Source organism: Arachis stenosperma, chromosome 2 (assembly GCF_014773155.1).
Source record: "Arachis stenosperma cultivar V10309 chromosome 2, arast.V10309.gnm1.PFL2, whole genome shotgun sequence".
Classification (NCBI taxonomy): domain Eukaryota; kingdom Viridiplantae; phylum Streptophyta; class Magnoliopsida; order Fabales; family Fabaceae; genus Arachis; species Arachis stenosperma.
The window spans coordinates 32,642,255-32,663,522 of NC_080378.1; the positions used below are offsets into that span (position 1 = coordinate 32,642,255).

General features: G+C 41.4%; 1 non-coding gene across 1 annotated transcript; it reads right to left on the bottom strand.

Annotated features, from left to right (window-relative positions):
- Window positions 1-4,169: 4,169 nt before the first annotated feature.
- Window positions 4,170-4,277, bottom strand: LOC130964825 (small nucleolar RNA R71). Its single transcript, XR_009080896.1, has one exon. It is a non-coding gene; the product is annotated as a small nucleolar RNA R71 (small nucleolar RNA).
- Between the last annotated feature and the right edge of the window lie 16,991 nt (window positions 4,278-21,268).

Sequence of the window (21,268 nt, forward strand, 5' to 3'; positions counted from 1 at the left end):
AGATCATTCAGCTCCTGTCTCAACCCCTTAGCACTTGTCCTGAAAAGGTGCCAAGAGACTAACCTGGTTTTAAAATGGGAAAAATGTCACTTTATGGTGACTGAAGGAATTGTCCTTGGGCACAAAATTTCAAGCAGGGGTGTATAGAGGTGGATAAGGCAAAGGTAGAGGTTGAAAAATTACCACCACATGCCAATGTTAAGGCAATCAGAAGCTTCTGAGGCATGCAGGATTTTACAGAAGGTTTAAAAGGATTTTTCGAAAATTGCAAACCTCTGAGTAAACTGCTGGCTGCTGACACACCATTTGTGTTTGACACACAGGTTTGCAGGCATTTGAGACCCTGAAAGCTAAGCTGTCACAGCACCAGTCATCTCTGCACCAGACTGGACATTACCATTCGAATTAATGTGTGATGCCAGTGACCATGCCATTGGTGCAGTGTTGGGACAGAGGCATAACAAGCTTCTGCACGTCATTTATTATGCCAGCCGTGTTCTAAATGACGCACAGAAGAATTACACAACCACAGAAAAAGAGTTACTTGCAGTGGTCTATGCCATTGACAAGTTTAGAACCTATCTGGTAGGATCAAAGGTGATTGTGTACACTGACCATGCTGCTTGATGAGCGGATAATTTGTACGCTTTTTGGCATTGTTTTTAGTTTTTAGTATATTTGGTTTAGTTTTTAGTATATTTTTATTAGTTTTTAGTTAAAATTCACTTTTCTGGACTTTACTATGAGTTTGTGTGTTTTTCTGTGATTTCAGGTATTTTCTGGCTGAAATTGAGGGACCTGAGCAAAAATCTGATTCAGAGACTGAAAAGGACTGTAGATGCTGTTGGATTCTGACCTCCCTGCACTCGAAGTGGATTTTCTGGAGCTACAGAAGCCCAATTGGCGCGCTCTCAACGGCGTTGGAAAGTAGACATCCTGGGCTTTCCAGAAATATATGATAGTCCATACTTTGCCAAAGATTTGATGGCCCAACCGGCGTTCAAAGTCACCTTCAGAAATTCCAGCGTTAAACGCCGGAACTGGCACCAAAATGGGAGTTAAACGCCCAAACTGGCACAAAAGCTGGCGTTTAACTCTGAGAAGAGTCTCTACACGAAAATGCTCATTGCTCAGCCCAAGCAACACACCAAGTGGGCCCGGAAGTGGATTTTTATGTCATTTACTCATTCCTAAGCTACTAGTTCTCTATAAATAGGACCTTTTACTATTGTATTTTTATCTTTCAATCTTAGAATCTTTTGATCATGTTTTTATGATTGAACCCTCTTGGGAGGCTGGCCATTCGGCCATGCCTAGACCTTGTTCTTATGTATTTTCAACGGTGGAGTTTCTACACACCATAGATTAAGGTGTGGAGCTCTGCTGTACCTCGAAGTATTAATGCAATTACTATTGTTCTTCTATTCAATTCCGCTTGTTCTTGTTCTAAGATATCACTTGTTCTTCAACTTGATGAATGTGATATCCGTGACACTCATCATCATTCTCACCTATGAACGTGTGCCTGACAACCACCTCTGTTCTACCTTAGATGGGTGAATATCTCTTGGATTCCTGATACACGATGCATGGTGATCGCCTGACAACCGAGTGCTCGCCTGACAACCGAGCCAGCCATTCCGTGAGATCAGAGTCTTCGTGGTATAGGCTAGAACTGATGGCGGCATTCTAGAGAATCCGGAAGGTCTAACCTTGTCTGTGGTATCTGAGTAGGATTCATGATTGAATGACTGTGACGTGCTTCAAACTCCTGAAGGCAGGGCATTAGTGACAGACGCAAAAGAATCACTGGATTCTATCCGGCCTGATCGAGAAACCGACAGATGGATAGCCGTGCCGTGACAGGGTGCGTTGAACATTTCCACTGAGAGGATGGGAGGTAGCCACTGACAACGGTGAAACCCTTGGATAAGCTGCCATGGAAAGGAGTAAGAAGGATTGGATGAAGACAGTAAGAAAGCAGAGAGACGAAAGGGACACAGCATCTTCATGCGCTTATCTGAAATTCCCACCAATGAATTACATAAGTATCTCTATCTTTATCTTTATGTTTTATTCGTATATCACCATATCCATTTGAGTTTGCCTGACTAAGATTTACAAGATGACCATAGCTTGCTTCATACCAACAATCTCCGTGGGATCGACCCTTACTCGCGTAAGGTTTATTACTTGGACGACCCAGTGCACTTGCTGGTTAGTTGTGCGGAGTTGTGATGAAGAGTTGAGATTGCAATGAGCATACCATGTTGATGGCGCCATTGATGATCACAATTTCGTGCACCAAGTTTTTTGGCGCCGTTGCCGGGGATTGTTGAGTTTGGACAACTGACGGTTCATCTTGTTGCTTAGATTAGGTATTTTTCTTCAGAGTTCTTAAGAACGAATTCTAGTGTTTCAAGGTGATGTTCTTATCATCATCAAAGCTGATTGATTCTCATCAATTTAGCTCTTGAATGCAATGTCCTGCTGAAGCTTGGCTATTCATGTCTAATTCCTTTAGACTGAAGCTTTAGACTAACATTGCATGATTCCTGGAATTCTCATTAAGAATTTTGATACCTTTATTTTCTTTTCCACTTAATTTTCGAAAAATCCAAAAAAAATTTTCAAAATCATAAAAACCAAAAATATTTTATGTTTCTTGTTTGAGTCTAGTGTCTAATTTTAAGTTTGGTGTCTTGCATGCATTGTTTATTTGATCTTGGTTCTATTTTCAAGTCAATAGTACAGGGAACTGAAGATTCAGAACATGCAGCAGAGGAATTACACAGAAAAGCTAGGCGTTCAAAACGCCCAGTGAAGAAGGACAGACTGGCGTTTAAACGCCAGCCAGGGTGCCTGGTTGGGCGTTTAACGCCCAAAAAGGTAGTGCATTGGGCGTTAAACGCCAGAATGTGCACCATTCTGGGCGTTTAACGCCAGGATGGCACAAGGGGGGAGAATTTTGTTTTCAAACCAATTTTTTTTAAGTTTTCAAAGTTTTTCAAAATCAAATCTTTTTTCAAATCATATCTTTTCAATCAAATGTTTTCAAAATCAATTTCTTTCCTTTTTCAAAGATACTTGCTAACAATTAATGATTTGATTGAACATTTCAAGTATGTTGCCTTTTCTGTTGAGAAAGGTTTAATGTTTGAATCATATCTTTTCTTGTCAGGCAAGTCATTAATTTTAAAATCAAATCTTTTTAAAATTGTTTTCAAATCATATCTTCTCAATCACATATTTTTTAAAAACCAATCATATCTTCTTAACCTCATCTTTTTCAAAATAGTTTTCAATCATATCTTTTTGATTTCTAATTTCAAAATCTTTTTCAAAAATTACTTGATCCCTTTCTCACTCTTGATTTTCAAAAATCAAATTAAAGTTTTTCAAAATGCTTTTAAAATCATTTTAATTAATTTTCGAAAAAGCTGTTCCCCTCTGCTCACATCCTTCTATTAATGGAGTACCACTCCTTCTCAATGCACAATTCGAACTCTATCTTACTAAGTTCGAATTCTTCTACCTCTTCCTTCTAATTTTCTTTTCCTCTGACACCTCAAGGAATCTCTATACTGTGACATATAGGATTCCACATTTTCTTGTTCTTTTCTCTTTTATATGAGCAGGAACAAAGACAAAGGCATTCTTGTTGAAGCTGACCCTGAACCTGAAAGGACCTTGAAGCGAAAGCTAAGAGAAGCTAAGGCACAACTCTCTGTAGAGGACCAAACAGAAATCTTCAAAGAAAAAGACATGGCAGCCGAAAACAACAACAATGCAAACAATGCAAGGAAGGTGCTGGGTGACTTACTGCACCTACTCCCGACTTCTATGGGAGAAGCATCTCTATCCCTGCCATTGGAGCAAACAACTTTGAGCTTAAGCCTCAATTAGTTTCTCTAATGCAACAGAATTGCAAGTTCCATGGACTTCCATTGGAAGATCCTCATCAGTTCTTAGCTGAATTCTTGCAAATCTGTGACACTGTCAAGACTAATGGGGTTGACCCTGAGGTCTACAGACTGATGCTATTCCCTTTTGCTGTAAGAGACAGAGCTAGGACATGGTTGGACTCACAACCTAAAGAAAGCCTAGACTCATGGGAAAAGCTAGTCAATGCCTTCTTGGCAAAGTTCTTTCCACCTCAAAAATTGAGTAAGCTTAGAGTGGAAGTCCAAACCTTCAGACAGAAGGATGGAGAATCCCTCTATGAAGCTTGGGAAAGATACAAACAATTGATCAGAAAATGTCCTTCTGACATGCTTTCTGAATGGAGCATCATAGGCATTTTCTATGATGGTCTCTCTGAACTGTCCAAGATGTCTTTGGATAGCTCTGCTGGAGGATCTCTTCATCTGAAGAAGACGCCTACAGAAGCTCAAGAGCTGATTGAAATGGTTGCAAATAACCAATTCATGTACACTTCTGAAAGGAATCCTGTAAACAATGGGACTAATCAGAAGAAAGGAGTTCTTGAGATTGATACTCTGAATGCCATTCTGGCTCAGAACAAGATATTGACTCAACAAGTCAATTTGATTTCTCAAAGTCTGTCTGGAATGCGAAATGCACCAAGCAGTACTAAGGATGCTTCATCTGAAGAAGAAGCTTATGATCCTGAGAACCCTTCAATGGAAGAGGTGAATTACCTAGGAGAACCCTATGGAAACACCTATAATTCTTCATGGAGAAATCATCCAAATTTCTCATGGAAGGATCAACAGAGACCTCAACAGGGTTTCAACAACAATAATGGTGGAAGAAACAGGTTTAGCAATGGCAAGCCTTTTCCATCATCTTCTCAGCAACAGACAGAGAATTCTAAGCAGAACCACTCTGACTTAGCACATGGTCTCTGATCTAATCAAACCACTCAAAGTTTTATGACTGAACAAGGTCCTCCATTAGAAATTTGGAGGCACAAGTGGGACAGCTGAGCAAGAAGATTACTGAACTCCCTCCTAGTACTCTTCCAAGCAATACAGAAGAAAATCCAAAAGGAGAGTGCAAGGCCATCAACATGGCCTAATTTGGAGAGGAAGGAGAAGAGGTGAACGCCACTGAGGAAGACCTCAATGGGCGTGCACTAGCCTCCAATAAGTTCCCCAATGAGGAACCATGGGAATCTGAGGCTCAAAATGAGACCATAGAGATTCCATTGGACTTACTTCTGCCTTTCATGAGCTCTGATGAGTATTCCTCCTCTGAAGAGGATGAGTATGTCACTGAAGAGCAAGTTGCTAAATACCTTGGAGCAATCATGAAGCTAAATGACAAGTTATTTGGAAATGAGACTTGGGAGAACGAACCTCCTTTGCTCACCAAAGAACTGGATGACTTGTCTAGGCAGAAATTACCTCAAAAGAGACAAGACCCTGGGAAGTTTTCACTACCTTGTACCATAGGCACCATGACCTTCAAGAAGGCTCTGTGTGACTTAGGGTCAAGTGTAAACCTCATGCCTCTCTCTGTAATGGAGAAGCTAGGGATCTTTGAGGTACAAGCTGCAAGAATCTCACTAGAGATGGCAGACAATTCAAGAACACAAGCTTATGGACTTGTAGAGGATGTTCTGGTAAAGATTGAAGACTGATGAGCGGATAATTTGTATGCTTTTTGGCATTGTTTTTAGTAGGTTTTTGGTATCTTTTAGTTGGTTTTTAGTATATTTTTATTAGTTTTTAATTAAAATTCACTTTTCTAGACTTTACTATGAGTTTGTGTGTTTTTCTGTGATTTCAGGTATTTTCTGGCTGAAATTGAGGGTCCTGAGCAAAAATCTGATCCAGAGACTGAAAAGGACTGCAGATGCTGTTGGATTCTGACCTCCCTGCACTCGAAGTGGATTTTCTGGAGCTACAGAAGCCCAATTGGCGCGCTCTCAACGGCATTGGAAAGTAGACATCTTGGGCTTTCCAGCAATATATAATAGTCCATACTTTGCCCAATATTTGATGGCCCAAACCGGCGCTCAAAGTCACCTACAGAAATTCCAGCGTTAAACGCCGGAACTGGCATAAAATTTGGAGTTAAACGCCCAAACTGGCATGAAAGCTGGCGTTTAACTCCAGAAAAGGTCTCTACACGAAATTCCTTCATTGCTCAGCCCAAGCACACACCAAGTGGGCCCGAAAGTGGATTTTTCTGTCATTTACTCATTTCTGTAAACCTTAGGACACTAGTTTACTACTTATAGGATCTTTTGACATTGTATCCGTACCTTATGACCCCATAATATTTTGTACACGTTTCTTTCCACAGTATGAGCCTCTAAACCCCATGGTTGGGGGTGAGGAGCTCTGCTGTGTCTTGATGGATTAATGCAGTTACTACTGTTTCCTATTCAATCATGCTTGCTTCGATTCTAAGATAACACTTGTTCTTAATCCGGATGAATGTGATGATCCGTGACAATCATCATCATTCTCAACTACGAACATGTGCCTGACAACCACCTCTGTTCTATCTTAGATTGAGTAGTTATCTCTTGGGTTCTTTAATCGGAATCTTCGTGGTATAGGCAGGACCTGATGGCAGCATTCAAGAGAATCCGGAAGGTCTAAACCTTGTCTGTGGTATTCTGAGTAGGATTCAATGATTGAATGACTGTGACGTGCTTCAAACCTGTAACCTACTGGGCGTTAGTGACAGACGCAAAAGAGGGATTCTATTCCAGTAGGGGAGGGAACCAAACCGATGATTGGCAGTACTGTGACAGAGTGCGTGCATTAGCTTTCACTGCGAGGATGGGAGGTAGCCATTGACAACGGTGAAACCCTACACGAGCTTGCCATGGAAGGAGACTTGCGTGTTTGATGAAGAAGACAGTAGGAAAGCAGAGATTCAGAAGATGGAGCATCTCCAAACCTCAACCTATTCTCCATTACTGCAATACAAGTAACCATTTCATGTTCTTTTACTTTTTACAATCAATCCTGATAATTTCTGATATCCTGACTAAGATTTACAAGATAACCATAGCTTGCTTCAAGCCGACAATCTCCGTGGGATCGACCCTTGCTCACGCAAGGTATTACTTGGACGACCCAGTGCACTTGCTGGTTAGTTGTGCGGAGTTGCAAAAGTGTGATTGCAATTTTGTGCACCAAAGACCATTACATCCCTGCTGATTTCATAGTCCTAGAGACTGGGAAGTGCATGGATGAATCCATCATCCTTGGCAGACCCTTCCTTGCCACAGCAAAGGCTGTGATTGATGTTGATGGAGGTGAACTGATCATTCAAGTGAATGAAGAATCCTTTGTGTTTAAGGCTCAAGGATATCCCTCTGTCACCATGGAGAGGAAGCATGAAGAGCTTCTCTCAAATCAGAGTCAAACAGAGCCCCCACAGTCAAATTCTAAGTTTGGTGTTGGGAGGCCACAACCAAACTCTAAGTTTGGTGTTGAACCCCCACATTCAAACTCTAAGTTTGGTGTTGGGAGGTTCCAACATTGCTCTGAGAAAATGTGAAGCTCCATGAGAGCCCTCTGTCAAGCTACTGACATTAAAGAAGCGCTTGTTGGGAGGCAACCCAATGTTATATTTTACATATTTTCCTTTGTTATTTTATTTTATTTTGTAGGTTGATGATCATGAGAAGTCACAAAATCAATTGAAAAAGCAAAAACAGAATGAAAAATAGGAAGAAAAATAGCACACCCTGGAGGAAGAACTTACTGGCGTTTAAACGTCAGTAAGGCTAGCAGGTGGGCGTTTAACGCCCAGTCTGGCACCATTCTGGGCGTTTAACGCCAGAAAGGGACACCAGACTGGCGTTAAACGCCAGGAAAGGGCAAGAACCTGGCATTAAACGCCAGAAATGGGCACCAGCCCGGTGTTTAACGCCAGAATTGGTTCAAAACGCATTTTTGCATGCCATTTGGTGCAGGGATGACTTTTCCTTGACACCTCAGGATCTGTGGATCCCACAGGATCCCCACCAACCCCACCAACCCCACCACCCTCTCTCTTCTTCACCCATTCACCAATCACCTCAATACTTCTTCCCCAAAAACCCTTCACCTATCAAATCCCATCTTTCTCTTCACCACTCACATCCATCCTTCATAAAACCCCACCTACCTCACCATTCAAATTCAAACCACTTTCCCTCCCAAACCCACCCATACATGACCGAACCATGAGTCCCCCTCTCTTATATAAACCCTTCTTCACTCCTTCATTTTCACACAACCTAAACACCACTTCTCCCCCTCTTTGGCTGAACACATAGCCATTCCCTTCTTCCTCATTTCTTCTTCTTCTACTCTCTTCTTTTTTCTTTTGCTCGAGGACGAGCAAACCTTTTAAGTTTGGTGTGGTAAAAGCATTGCTTTTTGTTTTTCCATAACCATTTATGGCATCCAAGGCCGGAGAAACCTCTAGAAAGAGGAAAGGGAAGGCAAAAGCTTCCACCTCCGAGTCATGGGAGATGGAGAGATTCATCTCAAGGGTGCATCAAGACCACTTCTATGAAGTTGTGGCCTTAAAGAAGGTGATCCCCGAGGTCCCTTTTTCACTCAAAAAGAGTGAATATCTGGAGATCCGACATGAGATCCGAAGAAGAGGTTGGGAAGTTCTTACCAACCCCATTCAACAAGTCGGAATCTTAATGGTTCAAGAGTTCTATGCCAATGCATGGATCACCAAGAGCCATGATCAAAGTGTGAACCTGAACCCAAAGAATTGGCTTACAATGGTTCGGGGGAAATACTTAGATTTTAGTCCGGAAAATGTGAGGTTGACATTCAACTTGCCCATGATGCAAGGAGATGAACATCCTTACACTAGAAGGGTCAACTTTGATCAAAGGTTGGACCAAGTCCTCACTGACATTTGTGAAGAGGGCGCCCAATGGAAGAGAGATTCAAGAGGGAAGCCGGTTCAACTAAGAAGGCATGACCTCAAGCCCGTGGCTAGAGGATGGTTGGAGTTTATCCAACGCTCAATCATTCCCACTAGCAACCGGTCTGAAGTTACTCTAGACCGGGCCATCATAATTCATAGCATCATGATTGGAGAAGAAGTGGAAGTTCATGAGGTTATAGCCCAAGAACTCTATAAGGTGGCGGACAAGTCCTCTACCTTGGCAAGGTTAGCCTTTCCTCACCTTATTTGTCACCTCTGTTATTCAGTTGGAGTTGACATAGAAGGAGACACCCCCATTGATGAGGATAAGCCCATCACTAAGAAGAGGATGGAGCAAACAAGAGACCCCTCTCATCATGAGGTCCCTGAGATGCCTCAAGGGATGCACTTTCCTCCACAAAACTATTGGGAGCAACTGAACACCTCCCTAGGAGAATTAAGTTCCAACATGGGACAACTAAGGGTGGAGCACCAAGAACATTCCATCCTCCTCCATGAAATTAGAGAAGATCAAAGAATCATGAGAGAGGAGCAACAAAGACAAGGAAGAGACATTGAGGAGCTCAAGCACTCCATAAGACCTTCAAGAGGAAGAACAAGCCGCCATCACTGAGGTGGACCCGTTCTTTAATCCCCTTGTTCTTTATTTTCTTGTTTTTTTTTCGAATTTTTATGCTTATGTTTGTCCATGTTTGTGTCTTATGATCATTAGTGTCTTAGTGTCTATGCCTTAAAGTTATGAATGTCCTATGAATCCATCACCTTTCTTAAATGAAAAATGTTTTAATCACAAAAGAACAAGAAGTACAGGATTTCGAATTCATCTTTAAAACTAGCTTAATTAGTTTGATGTGGTGGCAATACTTTTTGTTTTCTGAATGTATGCTTGAACAGTGCATGTGTCTTTTGAATTTGTGGTTCATGAATGTTGGCTCTTGAAAGAATGATGAAAAAGGAGACATGTTACTGAGGATCTGAAAAATCATAAAAAAATGATTCTTGAAGCAAGAAAAAGCAGTGAATACAAAAAAAAAAGAGAAGGAAAAAAAGAAAAAGAAAAAAAAAGGGGAGAAAGAAAAAGAAAAGAAAAAGAAAGAAATAAAGTTGTGATCCAAGGCAAAAAGAGTGTGCTTAAGAACCCTGGACACCTCTAATTGGGGACTTTAGCAAAACTGAGTCACAATCTGAAAAGGTTCACCCAATTATGTGTCTGTGGCATGTATGTATCCGGTGGTAATACTGGAAGACAGAGTGCTTTGGGCCACGGCCAAGACTCAATAAGTAGCTGTGTTCAAGAATCATCATACTTAACTAGGAGAATCAATAACACTATCTGGATTCTGAGTTCCTAAAGAAGCCAATCATTCTGAATTTCAAAGGATAAAGTGAGATGCCAAAACTGTTCGGAGGCAAAAAGCTACTAGTCCCGCTCATCTAATTTGGAGCTAAGTTTCATTGATAACTTGGAGTCTATAGTATATTCTCTTCTTTTTATCTTATTTGATTTTCAGTTGCTTGAGGACAAGCAACAATTTAAGTTTGGTGTTTTGATGAGCGGATAATTTGTACGCTTTTTGGCATTGTTTTTAGTATGTTTTTAGTATATTTGGTTTAGTTTTTAGTATATTTTTATTAGTTTTTAGTTAAATTCACTTTTCTGGACTTTACTATGAGTTTGTGTGTTTTTCTGTGATTTCAGGTATTTTCTGGCTGAAATTGAGGGACCTGAGCAAAAATCTGATTCAGAGACTGAAAAGGACTATAGATGCTGTTGGATTCTGACCTCCCTGCACTTGAAGTGGATTTTCTGGAGCTACAGAAGCCCAATTGGCGCGCTCTCAAGGCGTTGGAAAGTAGACATCCTGGGCTTTCCAGAAATATATGATAGTCCATACTTTGCCAAAGATTTGATGGCCCAAACCGGCGTTCAAAGTCACCTTCAGAAATTCCAGCGCTAAACGCCGGAACTGGCACCAAAATGGGAGTTAAACGCCCAAACTGGCACAAAAGCTGGCGTTTAACTCCGAGAAGAGTCTCTACACGAAAATGCTTCATTGCTCAGCCCAAGCACACACCAAGTGGGCCCGGAAGTGGATTTTTATGTCATTTACTCATTCCTAAGCTACTAGTTCTCTATAAATAGGACCTTTTACTATTGTATTTTTATCTTTCAATCTTAGAATCTTTTGATCATGTTTTTATGATTGAACCCTCTTTGGGAGGCTGGCCATTCGGCCATGCCTAGACCTTGTTCTTATGTATTTTCAACGGTGGAGTTTCTACACACCATAGATTAAGGTGTGGAGCTCTGCTGTACCTCGAAGTATTAATGCAATTACTATTGTTCTTCTATTCAATTCCGCTTGTTCTTGTTCTAAGATATCACTTGTTCTTCAACTTGATGAATGTGATGATCCGTGACACTCATCATCATTCTCACCTATGAACGTGTGCCTGACAACCACCTCTGTTCTACCTTAGATTGGGTGAATATCTCTTGGATTCCTGATACACAATGCATGGTTGATTGCCTGACAACCGAGTGCTCGCCTGACAACCGAGCCAGCCATTCCGTGAGATCAGAGTCTTCGTGGTATAGGCTAGAACTGATGGCGGCATTCAAGAGAATCCGGAAGGTCTAACCTTGTCTGTGGTATTCTGAGTAGGATTCAATGATTGAATGACTGTGACGTGCTTCAAACTTCTGAAGGCGGGGCGTTAGTGACAGACGCAAAAGAATCACTGGATCCTATTCCGGCCTGATCGAGAATCGACAGATGGATAGCCGTGCCGTGACAGGGTGCGTTGAACATTTCCACTGAGAGGATGGGAGGTAGCCACTGACAACGGTGAAACCCTTGCATAAGCTTGCCATGGAAAGGAGTAAGAAGGATTGGATGAAGACAGTAGGAAAGCAGAGAGACGGAAGGGACACAGCATCTTCATGCGCTTATCTGAAATTCCCACCAATGAATTACATAAGTATCTCTATCTTTATCTTTATGTTTTATTCGTATATCACCATATCCATTTGAGTTTGCCTGACTAAGATTTACAAGATGACCATAGCTTGCTTCATACCAACAATCTCCGTGGGATCGACCCTTACTCGCGTAAGGTTTATTACTTGGACGACCAAGTGCACTTGCTGGTTAGTTGTGCGGAGTTGTGATGAAGAGTTGATATTGCAATGAGCGTACCATGTTGATGGCGCCATTGATGATCACAATTTCGTGCACCACTGCTCTTAAGTACTTACTCACAAAGCAGGATTCAAAACCCAGGCTCATAAGATGGGTGTTGCTTCTACAAGAGTTTGATATAGAAATAAGAGACAGAAAAGGGACAGAGAACCAAGTAGCTGATCATCTGTCCCGAATAGAACCAGTAGCTGGGGCATCCCTACCTTCTACTGAGATCTCTGAGACCTTCCCAGATGAGCAACTCTTTGCCATCCAGGAAGCTCCATGGTTTGCAAATATTGCAAATTATAAAGCTGTGAGGTTCATACCCCAGGAGTACAGTAGAGTGCAAAGAAAGAAATTAATTTCAGATGCTAAGTACTACTTATGGGATAAACCATATCTCTTTAAGAGATGTGCAGATGGAATAATCCGCAGATGTGTACCCAGAGAGGAAGCACAAAGAATCCTGTGGCATTGCCATAGATCACAATATGGAGGACACTTTGGAGGAGAGCGAACAGCAACCAAGGTCCTCCAATGCGGATTCTACTGGCCTACTCTCTACAGAGATGCCCGAGAGTTTGTGCGTAACTGTGACAGTTGCCAAAGAGCTGGCAACTTGCCTCATGGTTACGCCATGCCTCAGCAAGGAATCTTAGAGATTGAATTGTTTGATGTATGGGGAATTGACTTCATGGGTCCCTTCCCACCATCATACTCAAACACTTATATTCTAGTGGCAGTAGATTATGTATCTAAATGGGTGGAAGCAATCGCCACACCCAATAATGATACCAAAACCGTGCTGAAATTCCTCTAGAAAAAAATCTTCAGCAGGTTTGGTATTCCCAGAGTACTGATCAGTGATAGAGGCACCCATTTTTGCAATAAACAACTGTACTCTGCTATGGTTAGATATGGAATTAGCCACAAAGTAGCAACTCCGTTTCACCCACAGACAAATGGGCAAGCTGAGGTCTCTAACAGAGAGCTCAAAAGAATCCTGGAACTGACTGTTATTGCCCGTAGAAAGGATTGGGCAAAGAGCTTGGACGATGCTCTGTGGGCATACAGAACAGCATACAAGACTCCTATAGGAACCTCTCCACACCAAATGGTGTATGGAAAGGCCTGTCATCTGCCCGTGGAACTGGAACATAAAGCCTACTGGGCAACCAGATTCCTAAATATGGATGCTAAGTTAGCTGGTGAAAAAAGATTGCTCCAGCTAAATGAGCTAGAGGAATTCAGACTCAATACCTTTGAAAATGCAAAAATTTATAAGGAAAAGGCAAAGAAGTGGCATGACAAGAAGTTGTCATCCAGAGTCTTTGAGCCAGGACAAAAAGTCTTGCTCTTCAACTCTAGGCTCAGATTATTCCCAGGAAAACTTAAATCCCGCTGGAAGGGTCCGTATGTGATTACAGGAGTATCACCATATGGATATGTTGAGCTTCAGGATACTGATTCTGACAAGAAGTTCATTGTTAATGGACAGAGGATCAAGCATTATCTTGAAGGCAATTTTGAGCAAGAATGCTCAAAACTGAGACTTGAGTAATTCTCAGTGAAGGTCCAGCTAAAGACAATAAAGAAGCGCTTGCTGGGAGGCAACCCAGTGATTAGAAGGGTATCTGTTCTGTTTAGTCAAGGTTGATACATATTCTTAAAGGGCAATTATCAAATTTGAAGGAATTCACAGAGTTACAGAAGGATTCAGTGCGAAAAGCAGAGAAAAAGAGCTTACTGGCGAAAAAACACCGGTAAGGGGTACTTTGGGCGTTAAACGCCAGAATGGGCACCATTCTGGGCGTTTAACGCCAGTAATTGTGCCATTTTGGGCGTTAAACGCTAGAATGGGCACCATTCTGGGCGTTTAACGCCAGGTGTGCAGCATCCTGGGCGTTTAGCAAAACGCCCAGTGATAAAGGGATTTCTGGCGTTTAACGCCAGCCAGGATACCTGGCTGGGCGTTAAACGCCCAAATAGGCCACCAAATGGGCGTTAAACGCCCAGAATGGTATCCATTCTGGGCGTTTAACGCCAGAAAGGCAGGGGGAGGAGATTTTGTTCCCAATTCAAATTTTTTTTAAACTTTCTTGTTTTAAACCATATCTTTTTACATAAACACATTACAAACCTTCATCATTCACCTTTCAATTTCAAAAGTTAGAATCTTCTTCAAATCTACTTCAAATCCTTTCCTAGACTCTTTCAAAAAACTCAATTATCTCCTCAAATTTTTTCCATATCTTCTCAAATCTCCTTCAAATTTTCGAAAATCTCTCCTCCTCTCCTATTTAAACACATTCGGCCACCCTCCTTCCCCACACCATTCGAATTTGCTCTCCTCTTCTCTCCCCTCTTTACCTTCTTTTGCTTGAGGACAAGCAAACCTCTAAGTTTGGTGTGCTTTCCGTGATCACTAGGCCAAGATTTATCAAGATCATGGCTCCTAGAGGAAAACAAACCAATTTAAGAGGTAAGAAAGAGAATAATCCAAAGGATGTTTGGAGTCAAGAGAAGTTCTTAACCAAAGAACATGCAGACCATTACCACAAAATAATGGGTCTGAGGTCAGTGATCCCGAAAGTCAAATTCAATCTGAAAGAAGATGAATATCCGAAAATCCAAGAGCAAATTCGAAACAGAGGATGGGAAGTTCTAACCAACCCTGAGACAAAGGTTGGAAGGAACATGGTTCAGGAATTCTACTCAAATCTGTTGTTGACAGATAAGCAGAGAATGACTGGAACTGCTTTTCATACCTACAGAACCCTGGTCAGAGGGAGAATTATTTACTTCCATCTGGACAAAATAAGAGAGGTCTTCAAATTGCCTCAACTGCAAGATGATTCTGAATCCTTTAATAGGAGGATGGTGAGAGCAGATAAAGGGTTGGATCAAGTTCTAGAGGACATATGCCTCCCTGGAACTAAATGGATAACCAATTCAAAAGGTGTCCCAAACCAACTCAAGAGGGGAGACCTCAAACCAATTGCAAGAGGTTGGCTAGACTTTATTGGGCGTTCCATATTGCCCACTAGCAACCGTTCTGAGGTCACCATCAAGAGAGCAGTGATGATTCATTGCATTATGCTTGGAAAAGAAGTGGAGGTTCATCATTTGATTGCTTGTGAGATCTACACAATTGCAAATAAGAATTCCACTGAAGCCAAACTGGCTTACCCAAGCTTGATCTCCTTGCTCTGTAAAGAGGCTGGGGTGAAGATGGGAGTAGATGAATTCATATCCATTGAACATCCAATCACCAAAAAGTCAATGGAAGGACAAATGCAAGACAATTCTATCAAAAAGAGGGCGCAGGAGTTCCTCCCTGAATTTCCTGAAATTGACTACTGGGCCAGCCTAGAAGCATCTATCACCAAGTTGCAAGAAACAATGGAGCAACTTAAGGAAGAACAGCAGAATCAGAACTGCATGCTCTGCAAATTGCTGAAGGAACAAGAGAAGCAGGGGCGTGAACTTCAAGAGATGAAACGCCAAAAGCTCTCCCCTCAAGTGGAGGGAGCATCTACTTCTCAAAATCAAGGTTGTTGAGTCCTAACTCTGTGATAATCTCTATCATTAGGAGCCTATTTAAGTTTTTATCTTTTATTATTATTAGTCTTATCTTATATCTATTTTTTGAGTCTTGTTCTTAGTTCATGATTAATAAAATTTAAAGTTCATGTCTTAAAGCTATAAATATCCTATGAATCCATCACCTCTCTTAAATGAAAAATGCTTTAATCACAAAAGAACAAGCAGTACAGGATTTCGAATTTATCTCTGAAACTAGTTGAATTAGCTTGATGTGGTGACAATACTTTTTGTTTTCTGAATGAATGCTTGAACAGTGCATATGTCTTTTGAATTTGTTGTTTTAAGAATGTTAAAATTGTTGGCTCTTGAAAGAATGATGGAAAGGGAGAACTGTTATTGAGGATCTGAAAAATCATCAAAATGATTCTTGAAGCAAGAAAAAGCAGTGAATACAAAAAAAAGGGAAAAAAGAAGGAGAAAAATGAAAAAAAAAGAAAGGGAAAGAGAAAAAGAGAAAAAAGAAAAAAAAAGAAAGAAATAAAGTTGTGATCCAAGGAAAAAAGGAGTGTGCTTAAGAACCCTGGGCACCTCTAATTGGGGACTCTAGCAAAGCTGAGTCACAATCTGAAAAGGTTCACCCAATTATGTGTCTGTGGCATGCATGTATCCGGTGGTAATACTGGAAGACAGAGTGCTTTGGGCCACAGCCAAGACTCATAAAGTAGCTGTGTTCAAGAATCATCATACTTAACTAGGAGAATCAATAACACTATCTGAGTTCTGAGTTCTTATAGATGCCAATCATTCTAAACTTCAAAGGATAAAGCGAGATGCCAAAACTGTTCGGAAGCAAAAAGCTACTAGTCCCGCTCATCTAATTGGAGCTAAGTTTCTTTGATATTTTGGAGTCTATAGTATATTCTCTTATTTTTATTCTATTTTGATTTTTAGTTGCTTGGGGACAAGCAACAATTTAAGTTTGGTGTTGTGATGAGCGGATAATTTATACGCTTTTTGGCATTATTTTGAGTATGTTTTTAGTATATTTTAGTTAGTTTTTATTATATTTTTATTAGTTTTTAGTTAAAATTCACTTTTCTGGACTTTACTATGAGTTTGTGTGTTTTTCTGTGATTTCAGGTATTTTCTGGCTGAAATTGAGGGTCCTGAGCAAAAATCTTATTTAGAGGCTAAAAAGGACTGCAGATGCTGTTGGATTCTGACCTCCCTGCACTCGAAGTGGATTTTCTGGAGCAACAGAAGCTCAATTGACGCGCTCTCAACGGCGTTGGAAAGTAGACATCCTGGGCTTTCCAGCAATGTATAATAGTCCATACTTTGTCCGAGATTCGATGGCCCAAACCGGCATTGCAAATCAGCTTCAGAATTCCCAGCGTTTAACGCTGGAACTGGCATGCAAATTGGAGTTACCCAAACTGGCATAAAAGCTGGCGTTTAACTCCAGAAAGAGTCTCTACACGAAAATACTTCAATGCTCAGCCCAAGCACACACCAAGTGGGCCCGGAAGTGGATTTTTCTGTCATTTACTCAATTCTGTAAACCCTAGGTTACTAGTTCACTATTAATAGGATCTTTTGACATTGTATCTGGACCTCATGACACTTTACACGTTTCTCATTGTATCTTCTATGGCATGAGTCTCTAAACCCCATGGTTGGGGGTGAGGAGCTCTACTGTGTCTTGATGGATTAATGCAATTACTACTGTTTTTCATTCAATCATGCTTGCTTCCGTTCTAAGATATCACTTGTTCCTAAACCTGATGAATGTGATGATCCGTGACACTCATCATCGTTCTCAACTATGAACGTGTGCCTGACAACCACCTCCGTTCTACCTTAGATTGAGTAGATATCTCTTGGATTCCTTAATCAGAATCTTCGTGGTATAAGCTAGAATCGATGGCGGCATTCAAGAGAATCCGGAAGGTCTAAACCTTGTCTATGGTATTCTGAGTAGGATTCAATGATTGAATGACTGTGATGAGCTTCAAACTCGCGATTGTGGGGCGTTAGTGACAGACGCAAAAGAATCATTGGATTCTATTCCAACATGATCGAGAACCGACAGCTGAATAGCCGTGCCGTGACAGGGTGCGTTGAACATTTTCACTGAGAGGATGGGAGGTAGCCATTGACAACGGTGAAACCCTACATACAGCTTGCCATGGAAGGAGCCTTGTGTGCTTGAAGAAGAAGACAGTAGGAAAGCAGAGGTTCAGTAGACAGAGCATCTCCAAAACCTCAACCTATTCTCCATTACTGCAAAACAAGTACCTATTTCATGTTCTTTTGCTTTTCACAATCAATCCTGATAATTTTTGATATCCTGACTAAGAGTTACAAGATAACCATAGCTTGCTTCAAGCCGACCATCTCCGTGGGATCGACCCTTACTCACGTAAGGTATTACTTGGACGACCCAGTGCACTTGCTGGTTAGTTGTGCGGGATTGCAAAAGTGTGATTGCAATTTCGTGCACCAACAACCACCTCCAATGGTCTATCAACAACCATTCTGTGATGCATATCAAGATGATGGCTATGGTGAGCGTTCTTTTGATTATCAACAACCACCACCATATGCCTATGAACCCCCTCCTCAACATGACTTTAGACCACCATACTTACAAGCCCCTTTCCACCATTCACCCCCATATAACCCTAACCCTCAACCACCATACCAACCACCTTATGAGCCATATGAACCATATATAGAACCACCCCAATTCCAACCCAATTACTCACAAGAACCACTACTTCAATATTCACCATCTCCATATCCATCAATCCAAGAGCATTATGATCCTACTTATGAAAACCGAGTGCATCAAGAGGCAAAGGATCGTCTCAAGGAAACAATGGATCGATTTCAGGCAACCACTCAACAACTGGGGCAAGTATTAATTCAATGGGCTTCTAGATGCTTAAATACACAAGGATCAGCCACAGCCCCATGTGGACAGTCTAGTGAAGAGCATAGCATAAAGGAGATACCAGAAACTCTAGTGGACAAGACAGAGCATGCATTCATACTAGAACAAGTAGAAGAAGCTATCATTGTTCAAGAAGAAGAGTTGGTTGAAGACTTAGGAGACACAGAATCTCCATGGGAAAGACAAGACATAGAGCCTCCTTCCAAGACGATTGAAATTGATGCTGAAGAGGGTGTACAACCTCCAAAGCATATCATAGTTGAAGACTTGGAAGAGGTTGATCAAGAGATGGAGATTCAAGAAGAAGAAGCACAACCTCCCATGCCCTTGGAAAGCAATGAAGAGGAGATTGAATTGGAAGAAAGCTACCAAGAGGAAGAGGTTGAAATTGAAGAAGCTTGCAAAGAGGTGGTAATTATCAGAGAAGAGCACAAGGGAGTGGAGCTTGCAATTTCATTGAAAATACCTCCCCCTAAGTCGCCATCATCCTTCACAACATTCAAGTGGGTAAAATTCATATCCCTTAGCTTTCTAATCCCACTTGAATATGGGCTACTGGAGACGGATGGTCAACTTAGAGCTCTTTGTGACATTAAGAGTAAGCGGAAGATGGCCAGTGGTAAGAATTGTCCTGCAAGGTTCATTATGGTTGGAAGCTTTAAGTTTAAACGCAAAGGTTGGTATAAAGCTCAACTGAATGGGTCTAGGAAGCTGTTTGGTCGCTGCAGTGAGAATTCAGATCACCTTTCACCCAGCTGGAAAAATGCAGATCAAGACAAAAACGAGTGTAAAGGTAAAGTTTAGGATCCTGGAATCTGTTCTGGCATTTGTCACCCCGGGAGCCTAAGAATCTGTTTGAAGCTTCGTAAGGGCTTTACGTGCTTAGTTTGGGACCCCGGAGGTTACTGGAGATACAAATATTGGTGGGGATTCCTGGATCAGTACAAGCATAAGCCACCATGACAGGAAGCTCATCAAATGTCCAACTTAAGGACTTTAACTAAAAGTGTAGGTTGGAGACAACCCACCATGGTATGATCGTCCTTTTTCATTTTTTAGTTTTATTTGTTTTTGAATTTTATTTTATTTTGTTATATTGAACCTGGAGTTTTTCATCACATTCATATTAACACTGCATTTTTCATTTTTCAGATTATAAAAAAAAAAAAGCGAGCACGCGACGCGACCGCATCAGCGACGCGACCGCATCAGCGACGCGTCTTTGTCGCAAGGAGATGAGAGAATAATAAATTGAACAGAGAGTTACGCAGGATCAGGGCTGGAGGCGCGCTATTAGCACAAATTGACTCCACGCGAACGCGTCATCGACGCGTCCGCGTCATTTGGAAAAATAGCCTCTCACGCGACCGCGTCACCCACGCGGCCGCGTGACCTGAAATCGGCGTAAAAAGGGTGTATGGCCGAAAGTTGAGTTGCAATTGGGCTGGACCCGTGCTAGCAGCACAAGCCCCGCCACGCAAACACGTCACCTATGCGTCCGCGTCATATTGGAAATAAGGCCACCCGCGCGATCGCGTCGACCACGCAACCGCGTCACCCTGGATTTTGGCAATACCATGTTTCGAACAGAGAGTTGTGCGACCGCGAGGCTGCACTCGCGCCACTAGCACAAATCGAGTCACGCGATCGCGTGCCCCACGCGTCCGCGTCACCCAACCTTATCGCGCACCACGCGACCGCGTCACCCACGTGACCGCGTCGCCAGTGTTGCACAACCTATCCAGATTAGTGCCAATTTTCTTATCTTCTCTTTTCTAATCCTAATTTCTTCCTTCTCTCTCCTTTCTCACTTTCTTTTTTCTTCTCATCCTTTTTCCCTCTCATTTTATTTTACTTCATTTATTTGCATATTTCATTCATTGCATCATTTTCATTGGTGTTAGAAATTTATTTGGGTAATTATTTACCATATCTTGCTTATGTATTATTAAAGGAATTGTTTGACAACTATATTAATTTTTAAAGGGTTGCTTGCATGTTCAATTTAATACTTTCAAATAGCTTATTTACCATGCATGCTATGTGTTTGTGAAAACGCCCGTATGGCATTGTGCACTATTTTTAAAGATTTCTTTTAATCTTCTACTAAATGCTTGCTTTTCACAAAACCCTTTTTATATTTTATTAATTAAATATAATTGTCATTACAAATGTTATTGTTAGTTTCCTACGACTAACAATACATTAAAACTTTTGATGCTTGATCTATGCTACTCATGCCCTTGCCGGCATGCTAATAAACATCTTGCATCCAATACTCCCCATGCCTTGCTATATTTCCATTGATGAACTGATCCCCATGCCTTACTTGGCATGCTATTTACTCGTACCGCCCTCCTCTTTGCTCTACACCTTTGACTTCATATCCCTTTCTCTTCTCCCTTTTTCAGGCTGGCCACCAGAACGGGTAAGGAGAAAGTTTCTACAACGAGCAACAGCTGAGGAATGACAACACCCGCCCACCTGTACTTCTCAGCATGCACCGAGGACGGTGCAATCTTTAAGTGTGGGGAGGTCGATACCGATCTCCATGGGTTAGTACTTTCTTGTCTCAACACCAATGTTTAAATTTTCTTTGTAGATTAGTTGTTACATTTGCATGTTTAATTGTTTTTGTGCATATTTTACTACTTGGTTAAAGTAATATTCTTCTTTTTCAAGAAATTTTTGTAGTATT